The sequence below is a fragment of the Felis catus genome, chromosome A2 (assembly GCF_018350175.1).
Source record: "Felis catus isolate Fca126 chromosome A2, F.catus_Fca126_mat1.0, whole genome shotgun sequence".
Classification (NCBI taxonomy): domain Eukaryota; kingdom Metazoa; phylum Chordata; class Mammalia; order Carnivora; family Felidae; genus Felis; species Felis catus.
The window spans coordinates 90831951-90844884 of record NC_058369.1 but is presented as its reverse complement, the minus strand read 5'-3'; the positions used below and the strand labels follow the sequence as shown (position 1 = coordinate 90844884).

The 12934-nt window shown below is 44.0% G+C and overlaps 1 protein-coding gene and 1 long non-coding RNA gene across 5 annotated transcripts in view; one reads left to right on the top strand and one right to left on the bottom strand.

The window, feature by feature from the left end:
* Positions 1-12934, bottom strand: part of GRM3 (glutamate metabotropic receptor 3) — a 220510-nt gene that overhangs the window by 114670 nt on the left and 92906 nt on the right. The gene's annotated exons all lie outside the window — the stretch shown is intronic.
* LOC123383870 overlaps positions 8269-12934 on the top strand; it is a 137009-nt gene continuing 132343 nt past the window's right edge. The window contains exon 1 of the long non-coding RNA XR_006594178.1: positions 8269-10418. This is a non-coding gene — a long non-coding RNA (uncharacterized LOC123383870). The remainder of the gene's footprint in view (positions 10419-12934) is intronic.

The window sequence follows — 12934 nt, the reverse complement described above, 5'->3', positions numbered from 1 at the left end:
CCTAGTTTCTTTTTCACTAGATCCTTCCTTCCTGAATGGAAAAAGTAACTAATATTTTTTGAACTCCTACTCATTTACATACATACTCGTTTACTCCTCCCAAGACTTCTGTTGTAAAGGGATGAGTGAAACTGGCTTAGGGACAGACTTAAGTACTACTTGCTCAGGACTCCTGTCACCCAGTAGTGGAACAGATCTGTCTGATTCCCAGTTCTCTGGCCCTCCTTTCATAATGCCCTGCTCTGGAGAATCATATCCTAATATCCCAGAGGATTCTGAGAGGCAGATAAGAAGCAAATGACGTGTAAGTCACTTGCAGCGGCTTCCTGATGTTTCTCTTTCCTTGAACACATTTGTGTTGGCTAACCTTACATTCCTACAGTCTTACGACCTCAAGAGCATTTTGTCTCAAGTCTATACGTGTCCCAGTTTTGTTTCAGGGGACTCTTTCCTCTAGGCCATGACACGTGGAAATGGTCCTAACCATGGAGGGGACTTCTGGACATGAACTTGTTTCCACACCTGGCATCTATTAGCCTTCTCATCAGGGCCATCTTTGGAGCCAACTCCATCCACTGTCCAGATGTTTCTTTAACTTGTGGCTTAGCACGAGACATTTGCACCTTGCTGCTCAGCATGCATATGGCGTAATAACCTTGGGGAATTTCGAAAGCCCTAAACCGCAATTCCTGTGAAATTGTAGGCAAAGTTATCCCACTGGTATGGAGGCAGAACTCTCCAAGCATGCCCCTCCACAGCCTCTCAGTGACCCGTTTCACAATGGGAAGGCTGCCACTTTGTAGGATCTGTGGTAGGACACACAGAGGTCGCCCTTCACGTGACACCCAGAGGAACACTGAATACCCAGGGGAAAGCGGTTTTTGTCTGAAAACATCATTTCTTCATTAGGTACAAAACTTGTAGTAAGAGTTAGCAAAGGAGCTTGGATTTTTTTTTTTTTATGAGAAACACCACATCTTAGTTATATTTATATCTTTCAGTGAAAACTGCACAAAGAACGAGCGTGTGGATTTCCTTAAACATTACTGACGTTGCATGGGTTTTAGGTGAGATCCCTTGCTAGAACGTTAGCATCTGAGCATGTGAACGATGTTTTCCTGTCGACCGAAACAAATTCTTAAACATTTGCCCTCTAATGCTCTTCTGCAGTGCATTATTAGAGAGCTTGGAGGCTCGACATGTGGATTCAAGAACAATGCCGCCATCTCTGTCACGGGTGAGACAAAGGGAGAAGATTAGCTTTCTTGAGGGTTTTGAGCTGCTTTGATGACAAGTCACAAACGAGGAGCCCGCCGCTTAATTCCATGAGAAATTTCAGAGCAGCTCATCATGCGGTAGCTCCACTGCCCCTTCCTCCAAATGGCCATTATTCTCTGCGTCACAATGAAAAGTGTGTGCCTTGTTTTTAAAATCTGAGGGGGGAAATGTTGTAGTGGGAAAGCTTTGGGAATCTTTGAGCCTCCCCCTTGATCCTCTCAGTTTTCATAGGAAGAATCTGAGTTGCACGCGATAAGGAGTGTGGCTCCTCTTGTAGAGTGTGGCTTTGAAACTTTGTGAAGGCCCCCCCCCCCACCTCTACCCCGGATAAAATCTCCTTTGTGTGTGGGGGGCATGTTTGGGAACATGTGTGGATGTAGCAGACTGCCCAAGTTTCTTCAAACGTATCTTCTTCTAGAGAGAGACCTCTTACGCCCCCCCCCCCCCACATGATTTGGAATTCCTGCTGATGAATGTCTTCCATTAGAAAATCATGTCCCTTCCCAAGGGGACAGTTAGTTAAACAAAAGGAGGGGGTGGGGGTAGGGGTGGGGGTAACACCGGTATGGGTGAGCCAAGGCAGAAAACGAGGGGTTCTATTGCTTAATCTCGGGGATCGAGGGTGGCCAGCTGTAAAACACAAAGCACCTATTGGCCACGGGCTGCTGCTCTGAGCACAAGGTGAAAAAGTGAAAGGTTAAAACAAAAGCGAAAAAGGAAAATAATAGGTGTATCCGCAGGCTCTCTCCTGCCAGGTGAGGAAAGAAAGGGAAGAGGCTGGCAGCTCCTTCACATAGCTGAGCGTTTGAACGAGGACGAGGCACACGGGGCGACAGGAACCGGGACAGTGCGCCGAGCGCGGGAAGCCAACCGTTCCCGCCAAAGACCTTGGCTCCGGGCCGCGCGGTCACTGGGCCGTGAAATCACAATTGACCGAGCCAGGGGTTCGGAAGTGAGCGGGAGCTGCCCCAAAGTGCATCCTGCTATTTAGCTGCTTTGACAACGACCGCAGTGAGCAGCTCCGTGTTTGTTGGACGATGACAGGGTCTTGAAGAAATCATTAATAGAAACAGTTGGTTATAGTCACGCTGCCCGAGCTGGTAGTTTAGGTTGTAACCACTGAGGATGTGACCCGGGGTGGGACGCAGAAGCCAGACGTGGGGAGAGCTGAGCTGGCCAGCAGAGCGGATACCAGGATGGTACAACAGGGTCTTCCCGAGGGGTTTAGTTCTCACTTGGTGTTACACTTGGGCTCTGTGGGATACGGTTGAGGCTAAAACTCTTTGGTGCCTAACGATGTGGACAAACGAGAGAGTTGAGAGAACACACCTATAAGGAGAAAAGAGGCTTTGATTTATGTAGAAGGCTAAAGATCTTAAATACTGTGGTTGCCCATGGAAGAAAAAAGACTTTTTATAAAATCAAATGGGCTCACAGAAAATAGGCCTGAAACAGAGAAAAATCTCCTGTCAATTTTCTTAAAAAAACTTTTTAAAAAAAATGTGTATTGACTTTTGAGAGAGGGGGAAAGAGACAGAGCATGAGCAGGGGAGGGGCAGAGAGAGAGGGAGACACACAGTCCAAAGCAGGCTCCAGGCTCCAAGCTGTCAGCACAGGGCCCGACACGGGGCTCGAACCCATAAACCGTGAGATCACGACCTGAGCTGAAGTTGGACGCTTAACTGACTGAGCCACCAGGACACCTCTGTCAACTTTCTTTTAAAGAAATAGTTTGAAATCTTTATTACCCCCAAGATATTAGAAGGTGCGTTATGCTTTCTGTTTTGTTACATATTAGGGAGTAAGGTTAGAAGCTTTAATGGAGAGCACATTTTCTGGATGAGACATGCTTTTGTCTTTGTGAACTTTGTGAAGCTGATGTGGCAGCTAACTTTTCACCACATGGCTCAAGGGTGACCTGCTTCAACTTTTCTCAGGATAATTGTATGCGTAATGGAATCATGGACACTTAGGTGTGGAAGTGTACTTATAAAATGCCTCTTCCAGCTCCCCCGAGGGCCGGGAGCAGCAAGGGGTCTTGTCCCTGTTATTAAATCACTTGAAATCAGAGCCAGGACTGGAACCGAGTTTATGAGTCCGAAGACCTCTCTGAGCATGTTGTCTGCATTGAAGGGTGTCAGTGGTCATTGCTCTACTCTACAAAATCAGTACAGAGTCAACATTAGAATCTGAAACCATTATGGGGCACTTGGCTCCTTTTAATTTTTGTCAGGCCAGAGGTGTGTGATGTCTGCCAACCCTGTTATTCAAAGAAGCTGACTCCAAAGGGTCTGCTTCATCCAAGAATCACCGAGAGTACCGCTGGATCTTTGTCCAATATTCTTTTTGAGTAAAGTGATCTAAGCCCTGTGAAATCAGCTCTCCCCATTTTGGCATTAGCAAATGCATCAGGCAAGGGATTCATCCTGGCTCAGGAGGTGACACAGGGGTGGTGAAGGCTGTGGCTGGATTCTGATCGACTGTGTGCCCTTGGATGGTCTCTGAGCTTTCGTCTTCCGATCCGTAGAACAAAGGGGTGGGACTGAATGATTTCTAAGGTATTCTTTGACTTGCACATTTTTCCCCCATTCTCCATTTTATGGTGACAATTATTTCTGGAATTCTAGTTGTCTGTCTATTTAACTTTACAGCACTTCGCTCTCCTCCCAAATCCAGCATAAATTTCTATTGAAGTCATTAAAAAATATATATATTTTTCTCCCCGCGACTGACCCTCTGTGAGTCGTGTGTCTGGTTGGTTTCCCAGGGGTAGGGCTACATTGAACAGCCTTCTATTGTCTCATTTGTCCAACGCCCTCCCCCCAAGGATGGAACACAAGCGAATTAGTCAAAGTATAAATATCAGAGAACTAAATGAGGAAAGCATCAGAAAATAGGGTCAGCCACTCGATACTCTAGAAAAACATTTAATGTTTGATGCCTAGCTCTAAGAAGCTTTGTGTTGTTGGCAAAGAGGGAAGAAAAGAGCAAGGAGAAAAGGAAAAAGCAATATACTCATTGGGGGCCTGCTTCATTTTAAGTATGGATAGACATAGCCAGCTAGTTCTCATTTGGCCCTTTCCATCATCCATTCGTTTAAACAGTATTACTCAGTGTGCTTACATGCCAGGCACTCAGGATACAGAGGTAAATGGGACAGCCTTTGTCCTCAGCGAGCTCACTTAATCAGGTAGATATTTTATCTTCAACTTTACACAGAAGAAGATCCTCTCCTTTTGTCAGCCTATAGATTTCTTTCAGAAACTGTGGGGATGGGCCCTTCTTTAAAAAATTCCTCCCAGCCATGAGTATCCAAAACTCGAGTATGCGTTCATTTTACTGTAATGATGATGTGGCATGTTTTGTCCAAAAAATTCTCGCTGAAACCATCCGATTTCTTAGCTTCCTCAGTTCTTGGTGAGCAGTTCTGCAGGAAGGCGTTCGTGTCATGCTGGAATTGAAAGCATAGCGAGGCTGTGTGCCTTCTCCAAGGTCACCGAGAGAGGTGGCGGCAAGTCCCGGATCCTAGGTGGCTGCGGTTGTCTGGGAGAGATTTCCGGTTCTATTGTTTTTCAGTCAGATTTTCTGGGGTCCAAGTTTCCCAGTTTGGAGGGTGATGTTCTCTACCCAGGCCTGCCTTCTCCAAGGAGGGCCGGTGCTAAAATGAGAGTGGCCTTTCGCTATCCTTGGGCCAATGCGCCATTCTGCCCCCGCAGCAGGGCCGTGAATAATTAGATAAAGCATACCTCCCACTGCCCTCAGGGGCTTTGGGCGCACCTGCCAAGTCAAATGCACTTTATCTCAGTCAAGCATTGCCTGCCCCTCTGCTGTGGCCAAACGCCCAGACATTTTGCTGCTGTTTAACAAAGCCAACTGGAGAAGAAAATGACCCAAATGCCAGCACTGGGAGAGTTATGAGATGGAAGGGAAATTTCCATAAGGTAAAATATGCAAATGAGAGAGCCTGGCTTTCCTTCCCATCATAAATCAGCTACTTATCACACTGGGCCATGAAATGCCGAGACAGGCAGTGTACCCAGATTTGGCCACGGCAGAGGGAACCAACACGGGCAGTTGACCAGGAGATACAGGGCCTGGGCATGAGGAATAAAGCAGAGCCCATTTCCGCCTCTGCTGGTCACCGTACCGTTCACTTCCAAGAGTGCTTTCCTTGTGTCTTTTGTAAGGCACATCATATTCAGTGAGGTAGAGAATCTATCTCTGCACTTGCTTTGGTCATCCCATTGAAGGTCCTATGAATTCCTTAGTAGCATATTGACCCCTTCTTCATCTGTTCCTGCACCGGAACATTGACATGCATTGTAGGAGGAGGGACCTCACCTCTGAGATGGCGGTGTTGATCTACATCCTTGTGTTGCAGGTGTGGGAACAGCAGGCTGAGGGCCTCCCTGGCTCCCTCCCTAGTTGAAACTCATGGCAAATCGTTTGTTGGAGAATCTTTGTGACTCCTGCTTCTGAGCCTCATACTTCTCTGGGAAGTACTTCCTCTTGGGGGGTCCTAGCAGTGGGGAGTTCTTCATGATCTCAGAGCAGAATTAACAACATAGCCCTCCACAATTTTTTCAGGGCCTCATGATATCTGGGAGAGACACCAATATTATGTCAGGCTGCTACAGAGGCCAAGAGTTTATGGCGTCGCAGATGTTCTATCGCACTCCTTGAAGAAAAGCTTTAGCATTTTCTAACGTGGTGCTTGGGCCACTCGAAGCCACAAACATCCTCTCAGTGGTGTGTGTGTGTGTGTGTGTGTGTGTGTGTGTGTGCGCGTGACATGCTGCTGGTGAGGCATGGGGGGCAGTGCCCATAATGGGAGGCAGGGAGACTTTTGTCATGCATTCACAAGAGGGGCTAAATTGGGGCACTAACATTGCCAAACCGCTTTAAGATCTTAAACCACTCTGTGTCTCAGTTTTCTCATCTGTAGTATAATGTTAATGGCGCCTACCTCGTGCTGTTGTTTGTGAACTTAAATGAGGTAATGCTCATGGATGTGCTCTGCAATGCTTGAAGAAATTACTGTGGAGTATCTCATTACCTTTGTCTCAGCCAGCTCTCCTTTTGAGGAGAGCTTACATTTGGAATTGGTTTGGGTCAGACTTGAAATGTGTTAGTGCATTAGTGTGTATGTGATAAATTTGGAGGAGGTGCTACCACTCCCTTTTAGCCCGCAGGATTCCTGGTCCCCAGCCCCTCAGTAGGCCTGCAGTCCAAGTGCTGGATTTATTTTTTATACCCACAAGGCTCTTATTATATATAGATTCCACTGGCAAGAATCATATCACAAACTTTTTTTTCCCCATCAATAGAGGACATTTTAGGTGCCTAGGGGTGAACAGTTGCTATAAAAGTTCAAAAAACTAGCCTTGTCAGCCTTCTAATTTGTCCCTGGACACAAGGATGGGGTGGGGTCAAGGTTGCAGATTGAATTTCTGAATAAGAACAGTATATGCAGCTTCATGGGAGAAGAAATATGAAGTGTGAACACTTTTTGATAGGATGGGAATAATAATGAAGGACCATAAAATCTCTACAGATTCTCCCCCACTTTATTGGGGTTTTATTGTGTTTTATTGTAGTTTTCTTTGGGTTCTTCAGAGAATATGCTTTCCTGAGTCACTTAGGTATGTCTCTGTGTGTGGATAGGGGGAGTCCGTATTACAGATAGTCGTGTCATGGGATATAGCTTCTGCCTTTCCAATGTCTCTCAAAAAGTTCTCATCCTAAGCCCAAAGCAGAGAATTTTATTTGAATTTTTCTGTTGCTTTCATTTTCTATTACCCGACATTAAACCATAGGTAGAGAGGGACTACTACATTATTTATGTTTTTTGCATAAAACATAATTTTCATCTTCCCAGCGATGAAGCCATCGCTGACATGACATGACATCGCCATGAGCATGACATAGCGAGAAAAATTCTTGCTTTGTAGTCAGACAGACTTGGTTGGGCTTTAATAACGGCTCTATGAATTATAAGCTATTTGACTTTGGGTAAATTATTTAATGTTTCTGAGCTCCATTCACCTCATCTGTCAAGAGGGGACAATAATACTGGCCTTCGATGGTTCTTGTGGCTCATAGTAGATACCCCAAAGTGCTCCCATGGTCCTCCTTTTGAGGTTTACAGCTATAGAAATGGTAAGAAGTCACAGAGAAGAAATAGAACTGAGTTCTCCAGGCCTGTAAAACACTCTCCCTAAAGCGTTTTACAAAGCTCACCTTCATTCACAGTATACATCTCTCACCGGGATGCATTCAATTAGAATCCTTTGCTCTAAACCCTTCAGTGGCTCAATTTCCTACGGAGCATATCTAAACTCTTCAAGTTCTTTTATAATCTTGTATACTGTACCTCTCCAGCCAATTTCTTACTACCCTCCACTATTTGCCATCATAATCTTCTGTTTTATTTACTGGTATGGCAGATTATATTTTCCAAAAATATGTCTGGTGCCACTCTCCCCTCAAGAGTTGGGGTCTACTTGTCCTCCCCTTGAACCTGGGCAGGATTTCGTGACTTCCTCATGAAGAGAATGCAGTAGAAGTGCCACTTCCTAGGGATGCCTAGTGACGCTAGGTGGTGAAAAGTGATAAGACTTCTTGCTCCCACTGTTTTCTCTTTCTAGGGATGCTCACCTTTACCGCCCAGACACCTTACTGTGAGGCAGCGAAGCAGCCACATGAAGAGGTCATGTGTAAGAGTTCCAGTTCGTGGCACTTGGCTGAGGTCCCAGCACACAACCAGTATCAACCGCCAGACATTTGTGAACAGATCTTTAGGGGACACAGCCCCCAATCTTGAGCTGCCCCAGATATAATGTGTGGAGAAACGAGTTGTCTTCACCAAGCTCTGCCTCAATTGCAGATTCATAAGAAAAAGGAATGTCATTTTCAGCCATTAAGTTTTGGGGTGGCTTGTTACCCGGTAAAAGAAAACCAGAATAATTAAGGAGTTCTGCTTTTTATTTACATTTAAAGTTTTTTGGGGGTAAAAGTCACATCCTCTCTATCCTTTGTTCAAAGGACACACCAGCGCTGGGCACACAACATACACAACAAAAATGATCCTTAGCGAGCGTCTAATCCAGTAACTTACAAACCATTCCCGAGCTGAATTTTTTTGAAAATACATATCCTGGGCCCTATTTCTTATGATTCTGATGATAAAGATCTGGGCTGGGACCCAAAAATATAGTTGAAAGCCTTCTGATGAGTATCTAGATTTGGAAACTACCGATAGAGCTTACTTTTCTAACCTTAAAAATACAGAAATAGGTCCAGAGGCAGGAATAAACTTAGGTAGCAAAGCCTGAGCAGAGCTGAAACTGAAACCTCATTCTACTGTTTCTCCCACAGGCTCATCTTCTGAAACACCTTTCTTCAAAGATAGCTCAACATAGCTGGGTAGGGACTCTCACTTATTTCCTGTACCGCCTGTCCTTCACAGTAACTCGATAGTCCATTTATCTCCGGCCCATCATGCAGACTGTTTTTTCAAGTGAATGAAATATTTCCATGGTTTCACAAGGTCTGGGTGGAAAGGGCTCTGGAAAACCCTGCAGGAGGGGGAAACGGTGGGCTAGAGAGGACTGTTTTCTCTTTGCCTGACTGCCAAGGTCAATCCACACATATACATATGTTTCCTCCTTCATGTACCTGCAAAGGCTGAATTAGACGTGGACTGTACAGTTGATCTGTACATTTCCAGCCGACATGCTCACAATGTGCTAAAGAATAGAGCGCCACAGGGAAAAATGGATGAGGTGAAAATCATTTCCATCGCTCTGGGAGGAACATGACAGATCAATCAAGGCAGGTTCTGGATGAATGAAGTCAGTGAGTTGGAAGTCCTTGCAAAAGACTTCTTTTTGCTTTACCAAGTCTTCAACCAGTTATAAGATTGATTTTTGAAATGACCCAAGTATTTTTAAGAGTGTCTCTCTTGCTTCACTGAAATCGCCTCTCAGCCTATTTCCACCATAATTTCCCTTTTAAATCTTGAATTATTTCTTGATATTTCCTTATGATTTTTTTTTTAATTCAGTTGATTGGGGTTAGAAACTTTCTTCTGAAGCTTGGTTTTAAATAGGCAGAGAGATTTATCCTTTTATTTTGGTTGGGTCTTGTTTTACGGTTTTCCCTGGCAGCAGAGCTTGCTGCTTGAAAAAATTTATCAAAAAATCTTGCTTTTTAAATGGACTTGGTTGCCATTCGTGAACCAAAAGAATATGGCTGTGGGATATTTTATCTTATCTTCTGCTCCCCAGTCTCAATTTCCCAGCTTCAGAGAGCATGAATTGCTCTCCGAATTAGTTGCCCTAAAGGCAGTTTACATTTACTTGTTCCTCCTCAAAATGGAAGCTGGATGGATTGAATGGTGATCAGACCTCATTAACTACCCCTGTTGTTACTCCCCTCAAAGTTGGTGTGTGCGTGTGTGTTTTTCCAGTTTGTAAAGTTTCTCTTTTACATTTGGTTTGATATTTTTCCTAATTTATATTTGGTTGCTTTTTCTCCTAATTCACAAATGTTCTTGTTTACATCTGGTTTGCTTAAATCTGATTATCCCTGTGGTCATTACCTTGAGGTTTGGATGTTTGGGTTTGGTATTAATTTGAAATTTTAATAATAGTAGCTCGCATTTTTGGATGCTCACACTTGTGTCATTTACATCTCATTAGTTCAAACATTATTTTGTTTAATCCTCATAATATCCTACTCAAATAGATGATATTACTATTCCCATTTTAGAGATTAGAAAGCTGAGGAAAGAAAGGATATGTACAGTAGGAAGGGCTTAATCGTTTACAATTGTGTCCCAGGTAAAAACTTTTTCTTTGCTCTGTGTGTGCTTTTGGCTCTGACTTTAGTTAAGGGTTAAGAGATGCATTCAGGTTGTTTTAATTCAGTAATTACCAAGCCTGAACAAGATTAGAATCACCTGGAGGGCTTGTTAAACCACCAATTGCCAGGCTCCACCCACATACTTTCTATTTAAGGAGATCTGGAAGGGGCTTCAGGACTGGCGTTTTCCACGAGTTCCCAGCTGATGTGGGTACCGCTGGTCTGGGTTGGCTCTTTGAGAACCACTGCTTTTGTTCACTTCCCTTCAGGTAAAGGTAAGACCTTTCTTACTTTATTCCATGCAAACATGGCAAGTTAATATATACTACGAAAATTAAGTGATTGTTTTTCTTTTTCTTCTCTTTTTGCCTCCCAGAAACAGAATTATGCATGATTTATGATATTTCTTTTACGTTCCTAAAGACGGCTGTGATGTCGGCTTCAGATTCACGCCGCTTCCTCAAGTTTCGGTGATAATATTGGCTGGATGGTAGCCTACACTCAGAGGCCTGGATGTATTGATTCTTCCATGCCTTGTGGTTGGGCCCAACATCAGCAGCTCCTCGATTTTAGATACCTGTCTAATCCTAATGCTTCAGGAACTACAGGCTGCTGCTCTGTGGGCTCGGCCATTTTCTAGCTCTTTCATTATGACCCTTAGTTACGGAGTAGTGTGAGTCTGAATTCACCAAGAAGTGGTAATTTACCAAAGCCTTTTCATTCTTTGCATTCATTGAAATCCTTGACCATTCATTGACTATTCTCACTGTTGGAAGTGTTGATTGTTTCTATTTTTGGCTCATTTGGCTTGGTGGTAGAACCTTGAATTGATGGTGGTTAAACAATTTAATATGTGAAATCCTCCAGAAAGGCGTAAGAGGACCAGGGAGATGAAAAGTTCCTGGGAATTCCACCTATATGGTGCATGGATAGGAAGCAACATTGCTCTAAGAGGTGGGCAAAGACACCCAAATGGCATCTCAGAATGGGAAGGGCCAGATGTACTTCCCTGAGGAATGTGACTGCGCTTCCCTTCCAACTCTGATATCTGATAAAAGTGGGGTCAGGAAATGGTGATATAAACTGTTGGCACATTCTGCAACTCTGTGGATTTGCGCGGTCCTCTACTCTGAATACCCCAGATCATGCAGTGATAAGGCATTTGAGTTGGTAAGTTCAAATACCTTGTAATGCACCTGAGTGCCTACCACATTAGGAGACTGGATTCAGAGGAGAAATGACTTGTTTTTTGCCACCTGTAAAGTATGCGATCTTGGATGAGTCATTAAACGGTTCTGAGTGTCCGTTTTCTCATCTGTGAAGTGTGGAGATTAACATTTGCCTCACAGGCAAGGTGGGAAGATGAAATGAGTTGGGATGCTGTACCAAAAAGCAGAAGGTCTGGCTTTGTATTTGACTTACAAGTTCTGTCATTATCTGAGACTCAGAATTAATTCAGCTTTGTGTCTCACGTCCTGAAAGGCACCTCTGCCTTGGTCAGACTGTTTTCCTAACAATGCCATGAACATGCCAGTCTGTTCTGTCTCCTTGCATCCATGCATTTTACTTAGTCTCAGTGTGTGGATTTGGCATCTCCCAGTACAGTCCCATTATGTGGTCTTTCTGGTACCCAAGGAGTCAGTAAGGAGGGGTAATGCTTAAAGATAGTGTGAAATCACTCAATCTCTATTTCCTGGCCCTCTGCTCTCTGTTCATCCCTCAGGTAGGCACTGAGCATCCCAAAGAAATAAATATATATCTCCCTCCTGCCCTTGGCTCCTTGCCTCTCAACCAGGGATGCTAAGTGCCCTGCCACACTGATGCCTATAAAATGTTCCCGGCAGAGTGGAACTTCTAAATCTGGGAAATGGTTTTGTGTCAAATCTGACAAAGGAGCATCTAAGTGGTGCAGAATGTGTGCACCATAGATTTCCTAGAGAACTAAGTGGGGCATGCTGAAATCATAATGAGAGTATTTATCCTTCTTATTTGCTGGCTTATAGATTGATAGATCAGCCAACGCTGACTGTATCATTATAGATTTGCCATTATATTTCATTCTCTTTTTTGTATAGCTGCTTTAAAAATCATATCTATTTTGTATTATGGGCTGCCCATGTAGAGGCTGTTGGAACCCTTTTAACTACTAGCAAAGCTGCCCTTGGTAAATTTTTGCAGATCACTGTGTCTCCACTGGATGTGTCTTAAAGAATATTTTTATTGGGGTGCCTGGGTGGCTCAGTCGGTTAAACGTTTGCCTTCAGCTCAGGTCATGATCTCATGGTTCATGAGTTCAAGCCCTGCATTGGGCTCTGTGTTGACAGCACAGAGCCTGCTTGGGATTCTCTCTCTCCCCTCCCTTTCTCTCTGGCCCTACCCTGCTTGCGTGCTCTCTCTCAAAATAAATAAAAAAAATTAAAAATTAGGTTTTTATTAAATTTTTCTCAGATAGGTTTTTTGAAGGTGAGCAAAGTAAACCCGTAGTAGACTGAGGCTCATATTGAGAAAGTAGTTACTTACCATGCTTAATAATGGGGACAAATCAAGCCCTTCATTATGTGCCTGGCAATGTGTTGCAAAAAACAAGTAAATAAGCATGTACATAAGAAATCTGGGAAGTAGGTTTTATTAGTGAAATAGCCAGTTTTCAGAGAGGCTCCATAAATGCTAGAGGAGCACAGACTTGGGGTTGCAGACTTAAGGCTTGAGCCTACTTCTATATCCTGTTGTGCACTTGGGCAAGTTAAGCAGGCTGTAATATCATGCATGAAATCTATTCTCAAAGCATTGA